This window comes from Odocoileus virginianus, chromosome 30 (assembly GCF_023699985.2).
Source record: "Odocoileus virginianus isolate 20LAN1187 ecotype Illinois chromosome 30, Ovbor_1.2, whole genome shotgun sequence".
Lineage (NCBI taxonomy): Eukaryota > Metazoa > Chordata > Mammalia > Artiodactyla > Cervidae > Odocoileus > Odocoileus virginianus.
This window is the reverse complement of record NC_069703.1, coordinates 11,976,281-12,003,697: the sequence shown is the minus strand read 5'-3', so window position 1 is coordinate 12,003,697 and position 27,417 is coordinate 11,976,281. Positions and strand designations below refer to the sequence as shown.

The 27,417-nt window shown below is 42.5% G+C and overlaps 1 long non-coding RNA gene across 1 annotated transcript in view; it reads left to right on the top strand.

The window, feature by feature from the left end:
- The window catches only part of LOC139032134 (uncharacterized), a 162,006-nt gene extending 155,126 nt beyond the window's left edge, over window positions 1-6,880 (top strand). The window contains exon 4 of the long non-coding RNA XR_011484660.1: window positions 6,761-6,880. This is a non-coding gene — a long non-coding RNA (uncharacterized lncRNA). The remainder of the gene's footprint in view (window positions 1-6,760) is intronic.
- The last annotated feature ends 20,537 nt before the right edge of the window (window positions 6,881-27,417 follow it).

The following is a 27,417-nucleotide window of genomic DNA, read 5'->3' as shown; positions in this document are numbered from 1 at the left end:
ATGTACAAGTGTATTCATCACCACACTTATTTAGATAATGAACTAATAGAAACAGACTAAATGATCATAATTGGGGGATAAATATAAACTATGACACGTACATACTATGGAATAATATGCAAAGTTAAACCTGTTCTGAATATGAGTTTTTTGTTAAATACATTTCTTGTAAATATCTTGTGTGGCTTGTCTTTTCACTCTGTTAATGGTGCCTTTTGATAAACAGAAATTTAAAACTCTGTAATTTATAATTTTACACTTTTCTATATTAGATTTTTATATTATATTTAATATATTATGTTTATATTATAGTTTTTATATCCTGTTTTAAAAATGTTTTCTCTCATCATGGTCATTGAGATATTTTTTTTTCTTTAAAAAATGTACTGCTTTACTTTTTATAGTGAAATCTTCAGTCTGTCTAGGATTTATTTTTTATTATGGTGTGAGGTAGGGACTAAAATGTTTATTTTTCTGTATGAATATCCTTTTGACCCAACACAATTTACTGTAAAGACATTTTTCCCTACTTTTCATCACTTCCAGTTTTATTACAAACCAAGTGATTGTATATGTGTGGAATTTCTGTTTTTTTCTGTCGATCTATTTGTCTGTTCATATGCCAGTACACACTGCCTTAATTAACTGAAGCTTTAAAATAGGTAAAGGACTTAAAAGTTTTATAAAAGAGAATATTCAAATGTCCAACAAACTTATTAAGAAGTGCTCAACCTTAATAATACTCAGGGAAAATATATACCAAAATCATAATGAGATATCACTACTTATCTACCAGAATGGTTAGAATGAAAATAAGAAGACTGACAGAAAATATCAGATGTTGATTAGAACATGGAACAACTGGGACTCTCATTTACTTCTGAATACATTGGTACAATTGTTTTGGAAAGATATTCGGTAGAAATATATGGATAATATATGCATATTACATCATTTAGCAATTTCATTCCTAGACATATACTCAACAGAAATGCTTACATACACAGGCCAAAATACATATACCCACATTACATACATACATACAGAGGTATGAGTGCAAATGTATCCTTAATAGGACTTTCATGTCCATCAGTAGTAGAATGAGCAAATGATTTGTGTTATAGTCAGTCAATGAAACTGAATAAGCTATTGCTCATTTGTATGGACAAGCTATTGCTTACTTGTATGGAAAAACATGGATGGATCTTACAAGGATAAGGCTGAAAGAAAATATACACAAAAGAATATACTCTCTGTAATTCCATTGACATAAAGGACACAAACAGGCAAAACTAACACAAGTTAGGTAGAGACTGGGGACTAGACACGAGAAGAGGAGCTGAGGCAGGATTCTGTGATGATATTAATTTTGATTTCTTGATTTTGGTGGGGATTAGACGACACCACCCTTATGGCAGAAAGTGAAGAAGAACTAAAGAGCCTCTTGATGAAAGTGAAAGAGGAGAGTGAAAAAGTTGGCTTAAAGCTCAACATTCAGAAAACTAATATCATGGCATCTGGTCCCATCACTTCACAGGAGATAGATGGGGAAACAGTGGCTGCCTTTGTTTTTCTGGGCTCCAAAATCACTGCAGATGGTGATTGCAGCCATGAAATTAAAAGATGATTACTCCTTGGAAGGAAAGTTATGACTAACCTAGACAGCACATTAAAAAGCAGAGACATTACTTTGCCAACAAAGTCCGTCTAGTCAAGGCTATGGTTTTTCCAGTGGTCATGTATGGATGTAAGAGTTGGACTGTAAAGAAAGCTGAACACAGAAGAATTGATGCTTTTGAACTATGGTGTTGAAGAAGACTCTTGAGAGTTCCTTGGACTGCAAGGAGATCCAACCAGTCCATCCTAAAGGAGATCAGTCCTGGTGTTCATTGGAAGGACTGATGTTGAAGCTGAAACTCCAATAGTTTGGCCACCTGATGTGAAGAGCTGACTCATTGGAAAAGACTCTGATGCTGAGAAAGATTGAGGGCAGGAGGAGAAGAGGACAACAAAGGATGAGATGGTTGGATGGCATCATCAACTCGATGGACATGGGTTTGGATAGACTCTGGGAGTTGGTGATGGACAGGGAGGCCTGGCGTGCTGCGGTTCATGGGGTCGCAAAGAGTCGGGCATGACTGAGTGACTGAACTGAACTGAACTGAAGGAATGTTCACCTTGCAAAAATTCTTTGAGCTGTACACTTGTGCCCTATTTGTGTATATTATTTTCAATAAACATTTATTTTAAAAATTAATCAGATATTTATATTATTGAGTACAAATTAAAGAAATATGTATATGTATACATATTTATATAGCACTTTTATGAGTACCCACAAAGTTCAGTTCAGTTCAGTTCAGTCACTCAGTTGTGTCTGACTCTTTGGATCCCATGAACCGCAGCATGCCAGGCCTCCCTATCCATCACCAACTCACGGAGTCCACCAAAATCCATGACCATTGAGTCGGTGAAGCCAACCAACCATCTCATCCTCTGTCGTCCTCTTCTCCTCCTGCCCTCAATCTTTCCCAGCATCAGGGTCTTTTCAGATGAGTCATCTCTTCGCATCAGGTGGCCAAACTATTGGAGTTTCAGCTTCAACATCAGTCCTCCCAATGAACACCAGGACTGATATCATTTAGGATGGACTGGTTGGATCTCCTTGTAGTCCAAGGTACTCTCAAGAGTCTTCTCCAACACCACAGTTCAAAAACATCAATTCTTCTGTGTTCAGCTTTCTTTATAGTCCAACACTCACATCCATACATGACCACTGGAAAAACCATAGCCTTGACTAGACGGACCTTTGTTGACAAACTATTGTTTGCTTTTTAATATGCTGTCTAGGTTGGTCATAACTTCCCTTCCAAGGAGTAAAGGTCTTTTAATTTCATGGCTGCAATCACCATCTGCAGTGATTTTGGAGCCCCCAAAAATAAAGTCAGCCACTGTTTCCACTGTTTCCCCATCTATTTGCCATGAAGTGATGGGACCAGATGCCATGATCTTAGCTTTCTGAAGGTTGAGCTTTAAGCCAACTTTTTCACTCTCCTCTTTCACTTTCATCAAGAGGTTCTTTAGTACTTCTTCACTTTCTGCCATCAGGGGGTGTCATCTGCATATCTGAGGTTATTCATATTTCTCCCAGCAATCTTGATTTCAGCTTGTGCTTCCTCCAGTCCAGCGTTTCTCATGATGTACTCTGCATATAAGTTAAATAAGCAAGGTGACAATATACAGCCTTGATGTACTTCTTTTCCTATTTGGAACCAGTCTGTTGTTCCACATCCAGTTCTATCTGTTGCTTCCTGACCTGCATACAGATTTCTCAGGAGGCAGGTTGGGTGGTTGGGTATTCCCATCTCTTTCAGAATTTTCCACAGTTTATTGTGATCCACACAGTCAAAAGCTTTGGCATAGTCAATAAAGCAGAAATAGATGTTTTTCTGGAACTCTCCTGCTTTTTTGATGATCCAGTGGATTTTGGCAATTTGATCTCTGGTTCCTCTGCCTTCTCTAAAATCAGTTTGAACATCTGGAAGTTCACAGTTCATGTATTGTTGAAGCCTGGCTTGGAGAATTTTAAGCATCACTTTACTAGCATGTGAGATGAGTTCAATTGTGTGGTAGTTTGAGCATTCTTTGGCATTGCCTTTCTTTGGGATTGGAATGAAAATTGACATTTTCCAGTCCTGTGGCCACTGCTGAGTGTTCCAAATTTGCTGGCATATTGAGTGCAGCATTTTCACAGCATCATCTTTTAGGATTTGAAATAGCTCAACTGGAATTCCATCACCTCCACTAGCTTTGTTCATAGTGATGCTTCCTAAGGCTCACTTGACTTCACATTCCAGGATGTCTGGCTCTAGGTGAGTGATCACACCATTGTGATTATCTGGGTCATGAAGATCTTTTTTGTACAGTTCTTCTGTGTATTCTTGCCACCTCTCCTTAATATCTTCTGCTTCTGTTAGGCCCCTACCATTTTTGTCCTTTATTGAACCCATCTTTGCATGAAATGTTCCCTTGGTATCTCTAATTTTCTTGAAGAAATTGCTAGTCTTTCCCATTCTATTGTTTTCCTCTATTTCTTTGCACTGATCGCTGAGGAAGGCTTTCTTATCTCTCCTTGCTATTCTTTGGAACTCTGCATTCAGATGCTTATATCTTTCCTTTTCTCCTTTGCTTTTTGCTTCCTTTCTTTTCACAGGTATTTGTAAGGCCTCCTCAGACAGCCATTTTGCTTTTTTGCATTTCTTTTTCTTGGGGATGGTCTTGATTTCTGTCTCCTGTACAATGTCATGAACCTCTGTCCATAGTTCATCAGGCACTCTGTTTATCAGATCTAGTCCCTTAAATCTATTTCTCACTTCCACTGTATAATCATAAGGGATTTGATTTATCTCATACCTGAATGGTCTAGTGGTTTTCCCTACTTTCTTCCATTTTAGTCTGAATTTGGCAACAAGGAGTTCATGATCTGAGTCACTGTCAGCTCCTGGTCTTGTTTTTGCTGACTGTATAGAGCTTCTCCATCTTCGGCTGCAAAGAATATAATCAATCTGATTTCGGTGTCGACCATCTGGTGATGTCCATGCGTAGAGTCTTCTCTTGTGTTGTTGGAAGAGGGTGTTTGCTATGACCAGTGCATTCCCTTGGCAAAACTCTGTTAGCCTTTGCCCTGCTTCATTTTGTATTCCAAGGCCAAATTTGCCTGTTACTCCAGGTATTTCTTGACTTTGTACTTTTGCATTCCAGTCCCCTATAATGAAAAGGACATCTTTTTTGGGTGTTAGTTCTAGAAGGTCTTGTAGGTCTTCATAGAACCATTCAACTTCAGCTTCTTCAGCATTACTGGTTGGGGCATAGACTTGGATTACTGTGACATTGAATGGTTTGCCTTGGAAATGAACAGAGATCATTTTGTCATTTTTAAGGTTGCACCCAAGTAGTGCATTTTGGACTCTTTTGTTGAATATGAGGGCTACTTCATTTCTTCTAAGGGATTCCCGCTGACAGTAGTAGATATAATGGTCATCTGAGTTAAATTCACCCATTCCAGTCCATCTTAGTTCACTGATTCCTAGAATATTGATGTTCACTCTTGTCATTTCCTGTTTCACCACTTCCAATTTGCCTTGATTCATGGACCTAACATTCCAGGTTCCTATGCAATATTGCTCTTTACAGCATTGAACCTTGCTTCTATCTCCAGTCCCATATACAACTGGGTATTGTCTTTGCTTTGGCTCCATCCCTTCATTCTTTCTGGAGTTATTTCTCCACTTGTGCACCTACAGACCTGGGGAGTTCCACTTTCAGTATCCTATCTTTTTGCCTTTTCATGCTGGTCATGGGGTTCTCAAGGCAAGAATACTGAAGTGGTTTGCCATTTCCTTCTCCGGTGGACCACATTCTGTCAGCCCTCTCCACCATGACCCGTCCGTCTTGGGTGGCCCCACACGGCATGGCTTGGTTTCACGAGTTAGACACAGCTGTGGTCCTGCGGTCAGATTGGCTGGTTGGCTGTGATAGTGGTCTCCGTGTCTGCGCTCTCTCAGTGCCTACTGTCCTTCTTGGGTTTCTCTTACCTTGGATGCGGGGTATCTTCACGGCTGCTCCAGCAAAGGGCACTCAAAGTAATACCACATATTCTTTATGAACATATACGTCAGTGCATATATATATATATATAAAGGGAGGATATTAGATGTTGAGCATATGTTGGCTCTTTAGAATCAAAATGATTTTACTTGATTTAATTCTCACAATTCTGCTGGCATCAGTGTTGAATCAAATTGGGAATGAGATTACTGGGTATATCCAAGTTTCCTAAGAGAAGAACTATTTTTTTCCTTATTCCCATTTTCATTTATTTTCAAACTTTAAACTTTTTATTTTGTATTGGGGTATGACTGATTAAATTGTGGTAGTTTCAAATGAACAGTGAAGGGACTCAGCCATACCTACCTATGTATCCATTCACCCCCAAACCCCTCTCCCATTCAGGCTCTGACATAACATTGAGTCGTGTTTCATGAAGTTCTATGCAATAGGTGTTTGTTGTTATCCATTTTGAATATAGCAGTGTGTATATGACCTTCTCAAACTCCCTGTCCATCCTTTACCTCCAACAACCATAAGTTCATTTCTAAGTCTGTGAGTCTAAGTTCATTTGTATAATTTCTTTTTCAATTCCATACATAAGGGATGTCATTCAATATTTCTCCTTCTCTGTCTGACTTACCTCAGTCAGTACAACACTCTCCAGGTACATCTGTGTTTCTGCAAATGACATTATTTAATCTAAGAGAGGGACTCAGCAAAAGAGGGTAATCAGGAAATTCCTATTTTCCTAGCACTAAATAGAGCAGAAATTATAAGTTGACCAAATTGAAGGATCCCTGAGTACCAGTTGATCATAAACAATCCCTCAAACATTGTATAAATTACTTTAACACTAGCTGTCAAATTTAACCAAAAAACAACCCCTGCAAATCCAAAGTGTTAAAAAAAAATCAAACATTCAAAAGTGCATCTACAAAGAGAACAAAACAAATTCTTCAAAAATGGGTACTTCTTTTACCAATTGAATTAGAGAAAATTCAATCATAACAATGTTTAGGTAGTTTGGGAGAGTAAGCATGGGGCCAGGGTGTGTGTTTATTTAAGAACTATAGAAAATCAAAATTTGTTATAAAAAAGGTGAAAGTAGGGACAGCCAATTGAGAAGAACTCTGTGTATCATGCTTCCCAGGTGGCGCCTGTCTCCAGCTTCAGGAGGGTAAAAGAGAACAAATGCATTTTGACTCTTTAAATTGGGGTTTGGATAACAACAAAGCCAGGAGTCCTACTGAAACTTCCTGTGGACTTGGCTCCTGGGAAAGCAGGTAAGGCCAGTGAGAGATCTCCCCACGCTTAGCCTCCTCTCTTTTGGGGATATTAATTAGTAATTAAAATTAGTGATATTAATAAGTAATTAAAGATAAATCCCTTTGTTCACGTAAAAGCTAGAATTGGCTCTTTGGCCTTGGATGCTGGAGGTCCTGTATTAAATATTTATACCAGAGGAAGGGGCCATCATGTGTTATGGATGAGGAGCCTACAGAGGGTGAAAATGCCTTAGAGCTCATGAGTTCTCAGCCCAAGCTATCTATTAGATTCACATGAAGGACTTTTACAACACTGAACAGGATCTCAGGGGTGAGGGCGAGACACTGGTACCTTTTAAATGCCCCCAATGGATTCTGATACCTTTTGTGAGTTGAGAACCACTGGTCTATTCGGTCCATTGATTTTCATCTCTCTAGGACTCCGTGGTGTGCCACATAAGTTTCAACAGAGATGCCCCACTTGATTCTACTTTACAGTTTCACAATTTGAAGAAAGGGTTCTATTTCTAAAGGCTTAAATATTTATAACCACTGATGTGATCCAATGAGTTTTCAGACTTTCATCTCTCTTCACCTGAATTTCTCAGGTTAATCATTTGGCAATAATCTCACATGTGTGTATGTGTGCTCAGTCATGTCTGACTTTTTTGTTACCCCATGGACAGTAGCCTTCCAGGCTCCTCTGTCCATGAGATTTTCCCAGAAAGAATACTGGCATGGGTTGCCATTTCCTTCTCTAGGGGATCTTCCTGACCCAGGGATTGAAGCTGTATCTTCTGTATCTCCTGCATTGCAGGTGGGTTCTTTTATAGCTGAGTCATGGGGAAGCCCCATAATCTCATGATGGGACTGAAATTGGTAACAGCCGTCCCAGATTGGACTCTCTAGAAAGAAATTCAGAGCACTGTGCTCACTGGGCTCCACACCTGTGATGGGGAGGAACCAGGGACAGATAGGGCAGAGAAAGAAGCCTGCTGTGATACAGGCCCAAAGGCCTGGGCCCATGTCGCCAGGAATGCTGAGACTGGCATCCTTGGCTTCATGCTCTGGTGGGCCCCTGTCTCTGCCAAGGGTTGTAGGCTGTCGGGAAAGAGAGTGACCTTGGGGAGGAGAATCTCTGCAACTGGAGCAGGTCCCAGAACAGCTGACACCTGGGGTACCACTGCTGCTGATGTTCCTCCCACCGAGCCCTCCCTTGCGGGAGATGCTAGGCAGCGCATCAGTGGATCAACAGGACAGGTATGAACATTTGCGGAGGAAGGGAATGCCTGTGGACCAAAGATCTCTGATTCAAGAAGAGGAAGGCAGTAACGCCGGCAGCACAGACATGGTAAGCCAGCCTCCGGGCAGTGGGACCTGAGAGGCTCCTGCAGGAGCTCAGAGAGGTGGTGCAGGTTGGAGAAGAAACAGCGCACCTCTCCTCTTCTTGGGACACCTCACATGGCAGACCTCCTCTGCAGAGCTTCCTCTTGAGGATAAAAAGGAAATAAAAAGAAATTTTAGACCTGGGATGGGGTTAGATATCATGCCAGAGGATACGGTTGTTAACTTGTGTCTCTCGCAATAGACTAACTTTAGCACAAAGGAACTTCAACTGTCAGATTCAGCCTGTATTTATCAATCTCCTGGCACTGGCTACCCTCTGGATTAGGTCTTTTTATACACAGTCCCATTGACCTATATTTTCATCTTAATCTGTTTGTTGAGAAGATAACCTTTGGGGTGATTTTCTTTTCTTTTTTTGACTTACCTACTTTTTTTGTTTTAAATCTAAACATAAAGGACATAATTTTTCTGAACTGGAAACAGTAGAATCCCATTACTAATGTGATGAATCTTGTTCTCATTGTGTTTAAAAGATACACTGTTATCAACACTTTAATTATATTTGTAAAATAAATCCTTATGAGCAGAAATGCCTTTGCTAGGTCTTAATTTTAAGAGATACAGCATAACCCTTTTATAGTGGTTGAGTAGATTAGATCAAGAGCAGTGAACTAATACTGAGTTAATTATCACCAGATTTGTGCTTTATATCAACCTCCTATGGCCAACATAGGTTAGAAAAGTAAACACAGGCTGTTTTCTACTAGAGACCACAACATTCAGTAACACATTTTTACAACAAACATATGTAGTTTCCCATAGTGAACACTTACAGTTTCAAGGCTATAGCAGTTCTTAGAACTATTAAAAGAAACTTTTTAATATTGTAAGAAATCTCATTGCAGTAGGAAAGAGATTTAGGCAGAAAGTTTAATATAAGGTATAAACAATGGGTTGAAACAGCTTAAATTATGGTAACTGGTATGTAAATATTCAACAATAATTTTCTTAACCATTTATCAAGATGTAATTTCTAACTGAAAGATTTGCCTCTCAAACTACCTGTGTTGACTGTCTCCCAAGCGTTCAAGGTTTCTCATTAATCTGCTCACTGAAGCTTATAACTTCTGGCTTCAGTTATCATTTCTAGTCAGAGGTAAGTAAAAGAATATGGAGCTTATTAATTCCCGTTGCCATGCTAACTAGACTAGGTTTTGAATAAGCTATCTGTTATGTGTGTTCTCATTTGTCACAAGCACAGACATCAGGACAGGCCCTGAGGCAGTGGCCGTAAGCAGGGGGCAGATACTACAAATCATGTGTGGGTGTGTGGACACCCCAAAACAACTGCCACCCAGGGTTTCTGAGCAGCAGCGTAAAGTGAGGGTCAGGAAGAGAGCTGGACAGGAGGTGGCAGAAATGAAGGAAGGAGGGACTTTCCCAGAGCTTTCAGGTGTCACTGGGCCACCCCACTCCTCTGACCCCCAAATTATGTGCAGTGTACAGTATGAAAAGGGAGGCTGGTCGAAGATGGTGGAGGAATAGGACAGGGAAACCACTTTCTCCCCTACAAATTCATCGAAAGAACATTTGATCACTGAGCAAACTCCACAAAACAACTTCTGATCACTAGCAGAGGACATCAGGCGCCCAGAAAAGCAGCCCATTGCCTTCGAAAGGAGGTAGGACAAAATATAAAAGCTAAAAGGAGAGAAAGGGAGGCTGGTTATCAGGGGTGATATGGTTTGTTCATAAATGAAGGCTAGGGCAGGGAGGCACGTGGGGACATTGTGATTTTCCTCGGCCCTGTGCCCACTGCTCAAAGCGCCTAAGTGGGCTGTGTGTCCAGACGCAGTTTCAGAGTTCTAAGTTCCAAGTCTCAGTTTCACAGAATAACAGGAGCAGTGCCACCTTGTCTACTTGACAGTGAATCTGGCCACTCAACCTCTGCAGGGAAAACCAGGTGAGAGGTACTCATCAGGGGCATAGGTGAAATGTAGCATCTTGTGGAAGAGCCATTATCATAGGTACGTTAGTCACTCAGTTGTGTCCAACTCTTTGCAACCCCATTCACTGTAGCCCATCAGGCTCCTCTGTCCATGGGATTCTCTCATGGATAAGAATACTGGAGTGGATTGCTATTTCCTACTCCAGGGGATCTTCTGGACCCAGGGATTGACCCTGGGTGTCCTGCATTGCAGGCAGATTCTTTACCATCTGAGCCACCAGGGAAGTCCCCATCATCATCATCATTATAGTAGATGTTTGAAAAGATGTTTTCAATAATTAAGGTGGGGGGAGGAAGTGGATAGGTTCTAGAGAGCCAGTGTTCTGTTAAATCTGTTACTCTAGAAACAGGAAGACCCCAGAGGAAGACACACAAAGAGGTTAGGAAGGTACTGAGATGAATGCTTACCCACCTTGTCACCTCACTACTAAAATCTCTTGAGGGTAATGCCTTCAAGTTTCACATCTTCCAGTTCACATCTTATCGCTAACATAATCTCCTTCCAGGGTTGGCCCTTTAACATCTGTTGCGACATGCCAGAGTGTACAAGAAACAGCATGAGAAGCCTCCTTTGGACCTTGAGGAATCTATTTAATTTGTGATGGTTTGCATTTTGTTTGTGGGAGTAATAAAAACACAACAAACCCTAGGAAATAACTACTTCATTGCATCTTATAATTTATTCCACCAGGAGGTTGGAAGTATGCCTCCAAATCTCCCTAGCACAATCTTTGAGGATTCGGTGGCTCATACTAGCAAATCTGAAGTCAGTGGAAAATTTCCACATGAGAGAATTATAGTATTGGATCCTTTAAAACAACAGCATGTGCACATACCACCCCATCCCAGTCCCACTCCCCCAGCATTTCTGAATGTCTGGAAATCCCGATTAAGAATTTGAAGAGCAGTCAGCATCTATTGCATCAGTTGTATTCCAAAGTATTTATGCAGTGTATTAATACCAAAAAATGACTTGATTAGACTTAGCATTCTCAGCCTCATTCTCTGATAGGAGTCTTTAATTGTTGCTTTAAAAAGTCCTGCTTTAAATGATTAGATAATACACCGGGGTTTGATGGCTTGGGTTCTCTTTAAAAGTTAGGTGAATGGTATAGAATGTGGTGATAACCCATCGCTGGCTTCTATAACATAGCTAATGAGAAAGAACCAATCTTTCTTTTTTTGCTTTGCTCCTTCTTCCTTTCTCTCTTTTGTCCTCTCTTCCTTTCTTTGTTGCTTAAACAATCCTAACTAAGACTAACAGACTAAAAGCCACTTTCTTTACATATTTGGTCTATTCTTGCTCTCAGATGGCAACTGCATTCAATTCATTTTGACCCAGAATGTCTTGAAATCTGGAAGTAGATGGTGGGCAGAGAACTAGAAAGGTGCTGGATTTCAATGTCTGGCCTTACTGTTCTGATCATCTCAGTGCTACGGGCCGTGGTCCAATGTAATCCCATAACAGTTACCCTGGCTTGGAATAGGTTTCCCCACTTGGACCCATTTTCACCTAGACAGAGCTTTTTCTTCCTTCAAACCCATATTTTTCATTTTTTATGGGAACCTAAGTGCAGGCAAAGAGAGGCTGGGCTTGGCAAAAATGGTGACAGGTCAGTGGAGGCTGTCGGAATGGCAAGATCATCAATCCTACTCATGATTGTGTGGAAGTGGGGGAGGGACTGGTGGTGCTGGAAGGACCCCAATTCAAACTGGACCAACCAATCAGTTAATGGAAGTCTCTCAGCAGAAGATGCCATGCAGAAAGCCAGAGTTTATACCAGAGGTGCTTGGTAACATAACAGGAGTCTCCTCATTAAAACCCCTAGTCCATATTGCCAGCAAATTCAACTGGCTCTACTCCCTGAAGATATTTAAAATCTAATATTCTCATCACCTCTGCCACTAATATCTAGTTGGAGCCACCACCTTCTCTGACTTGGATTATCAAATACCTCCTGGTTTCCCTGCTTCTGCCTTCTCTACTGCAACTTCTTGGTCTCAATCCATCTGCCAGAGTAATCTTTCTGAAACCTGCCAGGTCACATCATTCCTCAATATCTCAAAGTAAAAGCCCAAATTGTCCCATTGAACTAAAAAGCTACTGCATAGCAAAAGTAACCATCGACAATATAAAAAGGCAACCTATTGAATGGGAGTAAATATTTGCAAATCATATGTTTGATACAACTCAAAACCCTCCTAAGTCCAAACAATTTGATTTAAAAAAATTGAATTGAGGATTTAAATAGATATTTTTCAAAGAAGACATACAGATGCGCAGCAGACACATGAAAACATGCCCAGTATTACTAATCATGCAAATCAAAACCACAGTGAGCTATCACCTCACATCTATTAGCATCAGTTCAATCACCCAGGCGTGTCTGACTCTTTGTGACCCCATGGATTGCAGCATGCCAGGCTTCCCTGTTCATCACCAACTCCTGGAGCCTACTCAAACTCATGCCCATCATGTTGGTGATGTCATCTAACCATCTCATCCTCTGCTGTCCCCTTCTCCTCCCGCCTTCAATCTTTCCCAGTATCAGGGTCTTTTCCAATGAGTTGGTTCTTTGCATCAGGTGGCCAAAGTATTGGAGTTTCAGCTTCAGCATCAGTCCTTCCAATGAATATTCAGGGCTGATTTCCCTTAGGATTGACTTGTTGGATCTCCTTGCAGTCCAAGTGATGATCAAGAGTCTTCTCCAACACCACAGTTCAAAAGCATCCCTTCTTCAGTGCTCAGTTTTCTTTGTAGTCTGAGCTCTCACAGCTATACATGACTATTGGAACAACCATAGCTTTGACTAGACAGACCTTTGTTGGTAAAGTAATGTCTCTGCTTTTTAATGTGCTGTCTAGGTTGGTCATAGCTTTTCTTCCAAGGAGCAAGGGTCTTTTAATTTCATGGCTGCAGTCACCATCTGCAGTGAGTTTGGAGCCCAAGAAAATAAAGTGTCTCAGTGTTTCCATTGTTTCCCCATCTATTTGCCATGAAGTGATGGGACCAGATGCCATTATTAGTTTTCTGAATGTTGAGCTTTAAGCCAGCTTTTTCACTCTCCTGTTTCATTTTCATCAAGAGGCTCTTTAGTTCTTCTTCGCTTTCTGCCATAAGGGTGTTGTCATCTGCGTATCTGAGGTTAGCATGGACATTATCAAAAAGACAGAAATAACTATTAGTAAGGATGTAGAGAAAAGGAAACCCTCATGCACTGTTGATAGGAATGTAAATTGGTGCAGCCACTATGAAAAATAGTATGAAAGCTTCTCAAAAAAATAAAAATAGGACTACCATATGATTCAGTGGTTCCACATCTTGGTATTTATCCAAAGAAAATAAAAACACTAATTTGAAAAGATATTTCACCCTAATGTTCATTGGAGCATTATTTACAATAACTAAGATATAGAAGCAAGCTAAATGTCCATCAACAGATGAATGGATTAGGAAGATGTAGTATGTATATACAATGGAATATTACCATAAAAAAGAATGAAATCTTGCTGTTCGCAACAACATGGTCAGAACTGGAGGCTAATATGATAAATGTAATAAGTCATACCGAGAAATACAAATACTGCAGGGCTTCACTTCTATGTGAAATCTAAAAAATAAAACAAATGAACAAACAAAACGAAACAAAGCTCATAGATACAGAGAACAGGTTGTGAGGAGTACCAAAGGGGAGGTGTGTTAGGGGAGTGGGTGAAGTGAATGAAGAGGATCAAGGGGTACAAACTTCCAGTTATAAAATAAATAAGTCATGGGGATGTGATGCATATCATGAGGACTATTGTTAATACTATATTGGATACTCAGAAGTTGCTAAGAAGGAGCTTAAAACTTCTCAGCACAAGAAAAATAATTTGTAACTTTGTGTGGTGATGGATGGTAACTAGACTTACTGTGGTGATCATTTCATAGTGTATACGAATATTGAATCATGATATTATATACCTGAAAATAACATAATGTTATATGTCAATAACATCTCAATAATAAAAAATTAAAAAAAAAAACAAACAGACCCTTACCAGGGCCAACAGGGCCCTCCATGGGTCTCCCTTCCCTTCTTCTTTCTGACATTATATCCTCTGTCTGTCTCTTTCTTTGTACTAACCCAATGGTCCAGCTGCTGTTTTCCTTTTCATTCTGGGCACACTCCTAGCTCAGAGATTCTGGTTTGTTTTCCCCTCTGGCTGGAGCACCTTTGCCCTGGAAAGCTGCATGGGTCACCCCTCCAACTCCTCCAGAACTTTGCTCACTGGTCACCTTCCTGATGAGTCTTAACCTGACATCTCCCCCCCCCCCCCAACGCCCCCAACCCCCCACCAACCCTGGCTTGCTCTATCCCTCTTTTCTGGTACTTATCATTGTCTGAGGTACTATACATTTTATTTTTTGGTTTATTTTTATTATTTTCAATTTCTTCTCCTTTTTAGTAGAACATAAGCATGTTTGCTTTCTAATATAGCCACAAAACTTAGAACAATATATAGCATAGAGCAAGCACTTAATACCTATTAATATTTGTTGAATGAATAAATGAATGAGTTCATTAAATAGGCCCCTAAGTATAATGGGGAACAAGTCAGCTCAAGAGTCAGTGGAATTGTCAGAATCTCAGTTCACGGTGCCAAGGCTAGGCTTTCGGAAAACAAAAGCAAATAAGATGCTGTTCATGTTTCTTAGATGCTCATAGTAGAGGAGTCCCATACAGGGTGTTATCAGCTTGTCAGAGAACGATCAATACCTATGCTCTAATAGACTCAACACAGCCAGAGGCTGACTCTGGCCTTCTGTGAACTCAGCACTCTAGGCCTTCTGTGAACCTCTATAACAATCACTGTGTCATCCATTCACCCGTCTATCCACCCATCCATCCACCCATTTATCCATCCACCCAGTCTTATGTCAGTTATTTATCCAATGGTTTTACAAACCCAGCTTTGTATTTCTCAGATTTTCTGAACAGCTCTCCTATAGAACCAAACATTTTTGTGAGCAGGAACCTCTACATCATTGAATCTTGAATCCCATTTCCTAACATGATGCTTTGAATGAATGAACCTTGGACAAGAGGTTGTGCCTTAGTCTTTCTCTGTAAAACCCAAGAGGAAGAATCATGAGAGTGGACAAATTCATATAGTAAAGGTCTCAAATTTTTCAAACTGGGGGTTCAGATGTTTCTAACTGGTGCTGGGTGCTCTCCCAATGCTGCCCACTTGCCTTTGTTCACTCAGTGTATACCCTCCACATTAGATGGCTCACCCCGCAGGATTGTTCCTTGTTTGGGAACCTGATAAGCCCAAGGGTGGTCCCAATACTGACAAAGAGGCTTCATTCTTGATTATTTATTCCATTAATTGCTAGGTTGTTATTGTCCACCTCACTGACTTCATTTCTTTCTTGTTCTGTATTCTACTTGATATTAAATAATTGTAGCCTTTTCACACGAGTGAAAGTGAAAGTGTTAATCACTCAGTCGTGTCTGACTCTTTGTTGACTGTAGCCTACCAGGCTCGTCTATCCATGGGATTCTCCAGGCAAGAATGCAAAGTGGGTTACCATTCCCTTCTCTAGGGGATCTCCCTGACCCAAGGATTGAACCGAGGTCTCCTGCATGACGGACAGAATCTTTACTGTCTCAGCCACCAGGGAAGTCCATGAGACTCTTAAAGTCAGAAATGTTAGTGTTTCTCCAAACAGTCTTTAATTCCTCACTGTCTGTCTTACTCTGCTCAGCTTGCCATACTGATATATCACTGACTGGGTGGCCTGAACACAGACACGCATTTTCTCACAGTTCTGGAGGCTGGAAGTCTAGGATCAGGGAGCCAGCCTGGGTGGGTTCTGATGAACGTCTCATCCTGGCTGGCAGATGGTCACCTTGCCATGTCCTCCCTTGGCTTTCCCTCAGCACATTCTGGTAGGAAGAAAGATTTTCCTCCCTCTCCTATTAAGGCTACCAGTCCTATTGAATTAGGACCCCACTCTGTGACCTCATTTCACCTTAATTACCACCTAAAGCTTCTCTCTGTAAATATATCATTGCATTGGGAGTTAAGACTTCAACATAGGAATTGGAGGTGGGGGGGATAGCACTGCCCTCCTTCAGATACACAATGCCAGGTATCAATGGGGTGAAATTTGTTATAATTTTAATTTGATCATAACTTCAAGCCCAGTGTTTGTATTTTCTTCCTCACTTGGTATGCATTTCCGTTCACCACTTAAATCAACTTCAGAGTATGTGATTTATACATTAGTCTTACTTTGCCCCAGTTGTCAGGATTTTGCTTTACTCTGAATCTAGTTTCTTTTATTTTTGTTAAAAAAAAAAACAGGTCAGTATGGAATCCTCTATCCCCATTAAACACTTTTACTTGCCATCCTGTCTGGCCCTCAATTCCTCTGTCCTATCAGTAGTAGCACAAATATAAACACACACACACACACACACACACACGTATGCACATTCTTCACGCGACTGCCTTCTTCTTATCATTTGAGTTAAAAAGCTTCACTGAGGTCTTGACCAACTGTCATATCTACAGAAGTCAGTCTCATCACATCGCCTGTTTTCTTTTCTCTCTAACACCTAAGACTACTGCCATTTTATGTATGGGTAAACTGAGGTCGGGCTAACCCCGGTGGTTCAGTGGTCAAGAATTCACCTGCTAAGCTGGAGAAGTAGGTTCAATCCCTGAGTCAGGAAGAACCCCTGGAGAAGGAAATGGCAACCCATTCCAGTATTCTTGCCTGGAGAATTCCAAGGACAGGAGAGTCTGGCATGCTATACAGTCCATGCAGTTGCAAAGAGTTGAACAACAACTTAGTGACTTAACAACATCAACAATGTCCCATGCAATGCTTGGGATATATTTAGACTAAAACATTACTTGTGTTTCATCTGAAATTCAGATTTAACTGGTCCTCCTGCATTTCATCTGGCACCCCAAGCCAGACAGCTGCTGTACAACTAGATGTATCCTGTGGGTAATGATTATAAGCCTCTGGTGAGTGTGCTGGGGAAAGAAAACAAGCAATACAATCACTTTGAGCTCTCTCATTTTCTTTAGTGACACCGTGATGTTCTTTGACAATAAAAACAACAACTTAAATATTCCCAAATGAATATATATTTTACTTTGGGAGATTTGACTTATATCTTTACTAGCTCAGTTCCTTGGATTTTCTGTAAATTCACAACACTTATATATCTAAGCATCAAAGGAACTAGAAAACTGCATGAGTTTGTCAATGCTGAATTCATGATTGGGTTAACCTGGACAAGCTGTCTTACCTCTCTTTTGGCCTCAATTTCTTCATTTGCAAAATGAAGATAATAAAAGCACCTGTCTTATAAGGTTGTGAGGAGTGAAGGAGAAAAACATGTACAAAAGTGGCCAGTAGTTCAATACTCGCCGTAGAGTAGACACTTAATACAGGCTTCCCTGGTAACTCAGCTGGTAAAGGCTCTGCCTGCAATGCAGGAGACCCTGGTTCAATTCCTGGGTTAGGAAGATCCCCAGGAGAAGGGATAGGCTACCCACTCCAGTATTCTTGGGCTTTCTTGGTGGCTCAGACAGTAAAGAATCTGCCTGCAATGCAGGAGACCTAGGTTCCAACACTGGGTTGGGAAGATCCCCTGGAGGAGGGCATGGCAACCCAATCCAGTATTCTTGCTTAGAGAATCCCCATGGACAGAAGAGCCTGGTGGGCTTCAGTCCATGGGGTCACAAAGAGCTGGACACAACTGAGCAACTAAGCGCACACACAGACACTTAATATATAATGGTTTTGTTTTTCTTGCCTCACCACTCCGTTTCTGAGTGAACAGCATTGCATTCCCAGACTGTTGCAAAATATTAGGCTAAAGAAATTACACAGTTATGTCTCAAAGAAATTTTGACCCTTACTTACAATAACCAGATAACCAGCAAAGCCAAAGCAAATGGTTGATTTGTTCTTTCAACATAAACTCAGCAAGTACTTCTTGAGGACCTAACAGATGCCAGGCAGTGTTCTAGGAGCTGGGAATACACAGTAAACAGAACGAAGTTACTATTTTCATATGAGAATTGGTTATAGTGTGCATGGGCATGGGAGGTGGGGGAAAAATGATGACTAGATTAGCAGAAAAATGTGTCACCTTTTACATGGAGCAACCATTTAGGGCAAATATTGTGAAAATGAGTCCCTGAATTTGGTTATGTGGAGGTCATTGGTGATCTTGATAACAACTTTTTGCTTCCTGAGATTGTTTAAAAGAATGTTAGGGAAGGAGGAATGAAAACTGACCTTTTCCAGTCCTATGGCCACTGCTGAGTGTTCCAAATTTGCTGACATATTGAGTGCAGCACTTTCACAGCATCATCTTTTAGGATTTGAAATAGCTCAACTGAAATTCCATCACCTCCACTAGCTTTGTTCGTAGTGATGCTTCCTGAGGCCCACTTGACTTCGCATTCCAGGATGTCTGGCTCTAGGTGACTGGTCACACCATTGTGATTATCTGGGTCATGAAGATCTTTTTTGTACAGTTCTTCTATGTATTCTGGCCACCTCTTCTTAATATCTTCTACTTCTGTTAGGTCCATACCATTTCTGTCCTTTTTGAGCCCATCTTTGCATGAACTGTTCCTTTGGTATCTCTAATTTTCTTGAAGAAATCTCTAGTCTTTCCCATTCTATTGTTTTCCTCTATTTCTTTGCATTGATTGCTGAGGAAGGCTTTCTTATCTCTCCTTGCTATTCTTTGGAACTCTGCATTCAGATACTTATATCTTTCCTTTTCTCCTTTGCTTTTCACTTCTCTTCTCACAACTATTTGTTAGGCCTCTTCAGACAGCCATTTTGCCTTGTTGCATTTCTTTTTCTTGGGGATGGTCTTGATCCCTGTCTCCTGTATAATGTCACAAACCTCCGTCCATAGTTCATCAGGCACTCTATCAGATATAGTCCCTTAAATCTATTTCTCACTTCCACTGTATAATCATAGAGATTTGATTTAGGTCATACCTGAATGGTCTAGTGATTTTCCCCACTTTCTTCAATTTAAGTCTGAATTTGGCAATAAGGAGTTCATGATTTGAGGCACAGTCAGCTCCCAGTCTTGTTTTTGCTGACTGTATAGAACTTCTCCATCTTTGGCTGCAAAGAATATAATCAATCTGATTTCGGTATTGACCACCTGGTGATGTCCATGTGTAGAGTCTTCTCTTTTGTTGTAGGAAAAGGGTGTTTGCTATGACTAGTGCGTTCTCTTGGCAAAACTCTATTAACATTTACCCTGCTTAATTTTTACTCAAAGGCCAAATTTGCCTGTTACTCCAGGTGTTTCTTGACTTCCTACTTTTGCCTTCCAGTCCCCTATAATGAAAAGGACATCTTTTTTGGGTGTTAGTTCTAAAAGGTCTTTTAGGTCTTCATAGAACCACTCAACTTCAGCTTCTTCACCATTACTGGTTAGGGCATAGACTTGGATTACCGTGATATGGAATGGTTTCCCTTGGAAACAAACAAAGATCATTCTGTCATTTTTGAGATTGTATCCAAGTACTGCATTTCAGACTCTTTTGTTGACTGTGATGGCTACTCTATGTCTTCTAAGGGATTCTTACCCACAGTAGTAGATATAATGGTCATCTAAGTTAAACTCACCCATTCCAATCCATCTTAGTTCGCTGATTCCTAGAATGTCGACATTCACTCTTGCCATCTCCTGTTTGCCCACTTCCAGTTTGCCTTGATTCATGGACCTAATATTCCAGGTTCCTATGAGAGTTCCAGAAAAACATCTATTTCTGCTTTATTGACTATGCCAAAGGCTTTGACTGCATGGATCACAATAAACTGGAAAATTCTGAAAGAGATGGGAATACCAGACCACCTGACCTGCCTCTTGGGAAACCTATATGCAGGTTGGGAAGCAACAGTTAGAGCTGGACATGGAACAACAGACTGGTTCCAAATAGGAAAAGGAGTGCGTCAAGGCTGTATGTTGTCACCCTGCTTATTTAACTTATATGCAGAGTACATCATGAGAAACGCTGGGCTGGAAGAAGCACAAACTGGAATCAAGATTGCCGGGAGAAATATCAATAACCTCAGATATGCAGATGACACCACCCTTATGGCAGAAAGTGAAGAAGAACTAAAGAGCCTCTTGATGAAAGTGAAAGAGGAGAGTGAGAAAGTTGGCTTAAAGCTCAACATTCAGAAAACTAAGATCATAGCATCCAGTTCCACCACTTCATGACAAATAGATGGGGAAACAGTGGAAACAGTGGCTGACTTTATTTTTCTGGGCTCCAAAATCACTGCAGATGGTGATTGCAACCATGAAATTAAAAGACGCTTGCTCCTTGGAAGGAAAGTTATGACCAACCTAGACAGTGTATTAAAAAGCAGAGATATTACTTTGCCAACAAAGGTCCGTCTAGTCAAAGCTATGGTTTTTCCAGTAGTCATGTGTGGATGTGAGAGTTGGACTATAAAAAAAGCTGAGTGCCAAAGAATTGATACTTTTGAACTATGGTGTTGGAGAAGACTCTTGAGAGTCCCTTTGACTGCAAGGAGATCCAACCAGTCCATCCTAAAGGAGATCAGTCCAGGTGTTCATTGGAAGTACTGATGTTGAAGCTGAAACTCCAATATTTTGGGCACCTGCTGCAAAGAGCTGACTCATCTGAAAAGGCCCTGATGTTGGGAAAGATTGAGGGCAGGAACAGAGGGGATGACAGAGGATGAGATGATTGGATGGCGTCACTGACTCGATGGACATTGGTTTGAGTGAACCTCAGGAGCTGGTGATGGACAGGGAGGCCTGGCGTGCTGCGGTTCATGGAGTTGCAAAGAGTCAGACATGACTGAGTGACTGAACTGAACTGAACTGAGGGAAGGAGGGAGTTGAGAAAGAAAGAAACTTCCCTATAAAGCAAGCAGAAAAAGTTGGGTGGCATTTAAAAGGCGGTATGGAGTTAAAGGATTTTAAAAATGGCAGTTATGACAGCATGGTTAAGCTGAGAGAAATGACCAATAGAGAGGAACTGATAATGCAGAAGGCAGACAACTCTAAGAGTGAGTGCTTGGCGAGTTTATAAGGCAAAAGACTCCAATGCACAGGAGGATTTGGGCTTTGAATGCTTCCAGGACCTTCTGCTCACTGCAGAAAGAGGGGGCATCAAGTATATGAGGTTGAGGAGGATGTGGGGGCTTAGTCGACTTGGCAGTGAGAATATATGGAAGTTCTCCTCTAGCTTCTCACTTATCTTAATCAATAATTATTGATTGTTAAGTTGAAAATAATTATTGATGTTAAGAAGTGATAACTTCCTCATACCAAGCATCCCCACATATCTGGGATGTATAACATCATGTCCCCACTCCTCCTGTGCACAGGAGACTGATACTTAATTCATTCACAGTCAGCTCTTCTGGCCCCCTGTGATGTTCCCAGGCTGAGGCGCTCGTGTGGTGATGATTTCCAGCCGTCACATGTTCCTCTCCATTGAGATAAACTTCTTCCAGAAGAAGCTGCCCATCTTGACAAGTCTGTTTCGCGTCCGTGCTTCACTGCACAGCCAGACCTGAAAGTGACGGGAACTGACAAACTCTCTGAACTTGTCCCATTGGATTTGTCTAATGGGCCTTTGCCTGACATAGATGAAAAAGTCATTGACAGAAGCAGACCATTTACCATGAGCCCGAGCAGAGGTATAAGCAGCGACAGACGAAATAGGTCTCGAAATGAAGCTGGGAAATTCAGGACACGTGATGGTCTCAAGGAGATCTCTGCTTTCGAACGTCAAGATGAAATGGATAAGACTGGGTTTTGCAGCCCCAAATCATCTGACTGGTTAGTGATAAAGCCAGGCCCCCGCTCCCCTTCTAACTATACCAGATTGACAGAAGCTCTTTAGTGGTGATGTGGGGGTCAGGGGTGCCTTTCAACAGGACACTCCAGATCCAAAGTGGGGGCAGGTAGTCTCTTTCCAAAGGTAGTGAGACCAAAAAGAAAAAAATAATAACCACCATTTTAAAATTCTCAGCCATTTCAAAATTCTGGTCTGAAAGGCAGAGTTCGTACTGAAGGAAGCTTTCAGACAGAAGAGTCACATCTTAGCAGTGGTATTTTTAGGTGCTATAATCAACAACTAACGTGAACATCATATAAACTTAGTATTATCCTTGGAAAGCCCTTATATCACCCACAAGACATACAACCTTGTGTTCTAGTTTCTCTCCACACTGAAATTTGATTATTATTCCACTTGATTAAAGGAGCAAACAGAAGGGAAATCCATGAGCAGATGTCTGGTCGTGTGACCATTCTGCCTCTAAGGCAGCTATCAGATCCCTAGCTTTGAATGAGCGCTGGGTGGAAAATGCCAAGAGCTCTTTTTGGGCTACAGGTTTTACTCTATTTCCTTTTTAATTCTAAATCTTGACAACCTTTATAAATGGTACAGGATGTGTTTGGTATTGTGAGGGTTCAATGAAATCATGACAGTGCATCAGATGCAGATTGGGGTGAAAGCCTGAGTGTCAATTCATGCTAAACGAATACCATCCCATTCCATTTAACTTTAAGAAATATTTCAGATAGACCAGTGGATATAGAAAGTCTGAGTCTCCTTTAAAAGGAGACGTTGGCTCAATGAAGAGTTATAATGGCTTCATTAAGGCAATTTAATTTATTAAAGTATTAAGGCAATTTCTTAAATGAAAAAAAAAAAAAAAACTACAAAAGTACCTAGGGAAAGAGGGTACTCTGCCAAAAGACGGTTGGTGGGTATTCAAAAGGGAAGAGGAGGACATCTCGGTAGCAGCCCAACATTGGAGTCTGGAAACTAGCGTAGAGAGGAGAGAGAGATGGCAGGACAGAAAAGGTGCCCAGGAGGACCAGAGCCTGAGCAACAGGAGGGGCCTTGAACAAGGAGAGAGAGAACCAGTAGGTGCTGATGTGCTCAGGGAATAGAGATCGGGGCTCAACTTCGGTGTTTCTCTTCTGACTTTTGAATGCCCTATGATCTTCTCAACACTCTGGTAGAGTCAGTGATCTGCTACAGCTAATGTGGCGGGGAATTATGCAGTGGGTCAGAGTCCAAGCTGGGATAGGAGAACGGGGAGTGCTACCTAACCTTCCCAGGGGCACCCTTCCCTCCAAGGGTGGAAGCATCTCTGTACGGTTGTGGCAGGTCCAAGGAGGTGAATAGCAAGTACATCAGAGGAGTCCAAGGTGGAGCAGAGACAGAAACTTAGGAGCCAGACTGTAGAGAGGACACAGCTGGAGGATCCCACACAAGAGTGGACTGAGACAGACGCCCCTTCTCTCCAATACGCTGGTATGAGAGCTGCTGAATCCAGGGCCTCTGGGGTCAGCAGGCAGCACTAAGGACTGAAGGTGCTTAGCATAAACTTACAGACTAAGTAAAAGTGCTGGGCTCCTACTGGAATTAAACCTCACATCTGCTAAGTAACCTTGGCTTTTAAAACATTGTGAGGATGAGTCAGACAGTGAAACAAAACACTTTCTTGGGCTTCTTACTGCTGCAGGCTTCCAGGCTGCGGCTCCAACATGGGGGTCCTCGGGTAGGTAACCCTCTGAGGGGGGAGATGCAGATGGGTCTCCAGCCTGTTTGTGTTTTCGACAGAGTCCTAAGAGCTAGTGCTGCCTGTTCTTCCTCTTGAGAGGGGATTTATGACCATGGGCTCATGGATCATATCCAAAGTAGCATCTCTGCCGGCCCCACAGCACGCAGCTCAGCCTTCAGCCTTTACAGAGATGAGCAGAAACCTCTTCTATTTGTTCAGCATTTCAGGGTTTTAAAGGAAATGTGCACTCCTGTTTCTGCCTGCATTTCTTGGTCTGCCACCACAAGGCTGACTCATCCTTCTTGGTCTGAGTTCTCCTGGAAGCAGAATCTCAGTCAAGGACTGAGTGTTTTCCGGGATCAGAAAACGGGAGAGAGGGAGCGGAGAGACTGAGGCAGGGTCTCACTGTAGTACATCACTGAGGTGTCTGCTAACCATTTACAGAAAGGGCCTGGAGCCGTGATGCATGGGCACTGGTCTCTCAGTAGTTTCAGGCTGCGGGAGGGGAGCATTAGCTCCTCTGTTTGAGCTTTCCTTGTGCGAAGCTCCTACAGCTTCAGAAAGGGTCCTAAGGCTGAAAAAAGCAGAGAGAGGAGGCCATGGGAGTAAGCTTGAATGGGCATAAATGTAGGTGGGGGCTATGGTGCCGGATATTCAGAGTGTCTGCTCCCATCTCTAATGCAAGAGATGGGGACCCACTGCTCTTGGGGTGTGCCCAGGACTTGGCTTCACGCCCCCTCTTTTGGCCCCTCCCTGCTATGCTCCACTGTGTAAGCCCAGGATGCCTTCCCTAGACTGTGCGCCCGCTTCTTGCTTGCACCACACTCACTCGCAGGGTTTTCCAGGCGCTGAAATACGTGAAGAGCCCAGCGCTTTGCAGCAACTCAGGAGAAATGAGTTCCTTTCTTGGTTTTCTCCTTTACCTTCTACTAAACTTCCTTTTTCCTCTTTCTTTTCCTCATAACACATGGTGGCCTGTCAGGTGTAAAACCTGCAGATGCTTATCTTTTTTCTCCCCACTCCCCTGGCGGTTATTTGGTCCCAGGGTCAGCACTCCCCTCTGTGTCGCTGCCTCTGCCCCCCTAGGGAGGGTCTCTCTTTCTATCTCTGACCTTCTGTTAATCCTCACTCACTTCAGAATCACCTGGTTATTTTCTTTTTTTTTTTTTCCATTTATTTTTATTAGTTGGAGGCTAATTACTTTACATCATTGCAGTGGTTTTTGTCATACATTGAAATGAATTAGCCATGGATTTACATGTATTCCCCATCCCGGTCCCCCCTCCCACCTTCCACTCCACCCGATCCCTCTGGGTCTTCCCAGTGCACCAGGCCCGAGCACTTGTCTCATGCACCCAACCTGGGCTGGTGATCTGTTTCACCCTAGATAATATACATGTTTCGATGCTGTTCTCTTGAAACATCGCACCCTCGCCTTCTCCCAGAGTCCGCAAGTCTGTTCTATACACCTGGTTATTTTCACGCTCAAGTTTGGGAACCTCGGACTTTCCTGGTGGCTCAGTGGCAAAGAATCTGCCTGCCAATGCAGAGGACAGGGGTTTTTATCCCGGGTCAGGAAGATCCCCTGGAGAAGGAAATGGCAACCCACTCTAGTATTCTTGCCTGGGAAATCTCATGGACAGAAGAGCCTGGTGGACTACAGTTCATGGGGTCATAAGAGTTGGACACGACTTGGTGACTAAAACAGCAACATTGGGAACCTTGCCTCTAGAGTGGAATCTCGCACAGTGGGTTAAATGCACCTTTTTGGCCGTCTCCCGCTCACCCCAGTTCCATATGCTAAAAGGGACCTGGCTTTCTACTCCCACCCATGCCTCCCTGACTCTTCCCAATATCCTCCCTGTCCCCACAGAAAAAGAAAACACAGACTCTCTGTTTCTGGTCTTGCTGCAATCGATCCATGTCCACATGTGTTCAGAACCCTGGAGCCACATTTGATTCTTCAGTCCTTCTGGAAGGGGCTCACAGGCCACAGTGTGGGGTCAGATAGAGGCAGTGGCAAGGCTGTCTTGGAACAGATCAGGAGGTGAATAGCCAAGTCTGCAAGGTCTTCGGCAACACACTGGGGGCTGTAGGGTCCCAATGTCAAAGCTAGTAATAGAGCCTGGCTTGTACAACCCCTCACATTGCTGATGAAGAAGCTGAAGCCCAGACTGATGCGGAACACTGGCAAAGGTCACTCGGCCAGCTCATTCAAGAGGGACAGTGCCCTTCTCACAGTCATACCAATCAACAAGGAGCTCATGTCAGGGACTTTTGCGTAGAATACAGAGCTCAAACAACAGCTATTTCATGTAAGTGAAATTTTGGTTTAGAAGTGTCTGGCTTCAGGGGATGTTCAAACCAAGAGCTTAGGTATGCCGATAAGGGCTGGTGGATGGAGTGCCCTGATGAGCTGAATCCAGACTCTATGACCCTCCCTGGGATGATGTGGGAGACTCAGAGAGATATGGGCTGCTGCAGACAGGGAAGAAAGACACTAGATATTCATAGAGCCAACAAAGAATCACTACAAAATCCAAAAAAGGACAGAGGTATGTGATCTGAGGTCTGAATTGTCCAAGGTCATGGCCAGCCTGTGTTCATCTCAGGACAATCTGGATGGAGGTCTGGGTTTGGGGTTGAAACCAGAGGGAGCTCTGGGACTTTTCGTTGGATGACGGCCTTCCGTAATTAGTCCCTGTGCCCTGAACATTCTTCCTGTCTGTTCAGAGGGCAAGACTACATTCTTGGGATAACCTAAGACTCCCCCTTGAGAACCTGGTGTACTGGGTGGTTTTGCTTATTTCTAGGAAGTGGGGAAGAGGAGGGAGGCTGGGAGAGCTGCCCAGCCAGGACCTAGACCTTCCCTCTGGCCAGCGTCTTCCTTGGTTAGTTGGTCAGTGGTCAGGACCCTGTAGCCCGGCTCTCACAGTTAGTAGGACTTGAAGCTCTACTTCTTCTTCACGGTGTCTGTAGCATCAATCTCTCCCTCTTCTCTCCACTGCCAATCTTCAGCTCAGGTGTGAATATCCTGGTGCCAGGGCCACCCGCCAGAGTTTGCAAGCTGGTCTCCCAGGCTTGCTTCTTACCTGTTCCAGCATATCCTGTGCCTGTGCCAGGGTACTTGCTTCCAATACTGATTTTGTCATATTATCATTCTCCTGTTCAAAAGCCTTCAGTGAGCCCATCCCCACTAAAAGCAAGAGCAGGTCCAGGCTACTCATCTGGGTTCAAATATCACCTCCACTGAGACCCCTGAGAGACATGTGGAGTGAATGGGTGAGTGAAAGTCACTCAGTCGTGTCCAACTCTTTGTGATCCCATGGACTGTAGCCCTCCAGACTCCTCTGTCCATGGGATTCTCCAGGCAAGAATACTGGGGTGGGTGGCCATTCCCTTCTCCAGGGGATCTTCCCGACCCAGGGATCAAACCCAGGTCTCCTGTATTTCAGGCTGATTCTTTATTGTCTGAGACACAAGGGAAGCCCTCAAGACCCATGTGCCGTGGTGATCATTCTTGTCTTCAAACCCCAACAGCACTGAGTGTCACCCTTGGTTAGAAACGACCAGCTTTT